Here is a 1,593-nt window from a genome sequence, read left to right as displayed (position 1 = left end):
TGTTCTATTTAATTTCAGAATTGTCCCTATTTATACAAGACCAACTGTCAATTATCTTGTCTATCAATACACATTGTTTCTAGAAATAACACCCCCCTTTGTTACCATAACACATAAGTCACTACTCCTAATTTCCTCCCATAGTTTGATACATTTACATTTACATTTAAGTCATTTAGCAGACGCTCTTATCCAGAGATACATACTTAAACAGTCTCAAATCATTTTTAGTCCATTTATATCAGTCTCCCCTCAGACTCTTATTTTCCTCAAAACAAAAATAAATTGACCAAACAAGAAAAATAGTAAAGTATATTATAATAACTGCATATTTGCAATAAATTACCACTATTTGTAATGACTTCATCCTTGGGTGTTATCACACAACAGACTATACTTTTTATTCAATTACTTATGTCATTCCAATGTATCACTCCAATTACAATGATATTGTAAAATAAAAGAAACAAAAACCCTTAATCTAATATTCTGCAAGTTCTGTCAACCAACCTGTCTCAGGATTAGTTTCCAGAGTTTTCCCATATTCAAAACATAACTAAATGTTGTTTATAAATTGTCCAATCCAATATTCAGAATAACAGTCTTTAGTGTTTACTTTATCTTAAATTTTACCTACTTAATTTAGTTCATCATCCCTTTAATAATTAACATTATACTAAAAACTTTTAGTACCAGTAATATCTATTTTACCATGCACCCTTTTGCCTCTGTTTTTCTGTCATGAGTGGCCTGGTAATAAAGGTCATTATCCCAATGCCCTTTAGTCTTTCTTCTCCCAGACACATATCATTCCAGATACAGTTCACAGGTCATCAGACACAGTTGTCCCACACTATTCAGCCAGTAGGGTGGGTTAGAGTTCCACACACACTTGTTGAGGTGATAATCACATTCCATGATAACTCCCTTATTCTACTGGCAATCTCTCAGATGAGCTACAGATTATGTAGTTATCAACATAACCCTTGCAGAGAATCCTACCTCAATAAACTATTTGACATAACTGTTATCCCTTATTAAAGAGCATAAATATGTTATGTTTTTATTTTCCTCAAATGGATTATTCTGTGTTATTAAACATGTGCAAGTTTGTCTTTGTTGGAGGAAATTATAGTTTAAATGATTAATTATGTATACATTTAAATTAGAACCATTTCTTTTAATACTATTATGTTATGGTATGAAATGTATGGGTTCTTGGTTAAACTAGGACTGAAAATGTAAGTAAAATGAAATAATTGTCTGTACCTTGCGGGTTTAAGGGAGAGGGATGGCATATCTCTTTAGACAGATAAAAATGTTTGTTTGATGTTCCATTAGTGGAGAAGAGTATATCTTTTAGACAGATTGGAATGTTTGTTTTATGAGGGGAGTAGAAGACATCTCCAGACCTGAAGACACTGCGCTATTGTGTGGATCGGAGAGAGTGTGAGAAACTGATGACGTCATTTTATGTTCTCTCATTAAAATGTAATGTTCTTCGTATTTTGGGTCAGTACTCTCTTGAATTAAATGCTGTTACCTGACTTTTAAGACTGGTCTCGATCTATTTCATGCAAGAAATGATAGACT

Source organism: Oncorhynchus nerka, unplaced genomic scaffold (assembly GCF_034236695.1).
Source record: "Oncorhynchus nerka isolate Pitt River unplaced genomic scaffold, Oner_Uvic_2.0 unplaced_scaffold_1430, whole genome shotgun sequence".
Classification (NCBI taxonomy): domain Eukaryota; kingdom Metazoa; phylum Chordata; class Actinopteri; order Salmoniformes; family Salmonidae; genus Oncorhynchus; species Oncorhynchus nerka.
The sequence above is the reverse complement of the archived record's forward strand: the minus strand, read 5'-3'. Positions refer to the sequence as shown.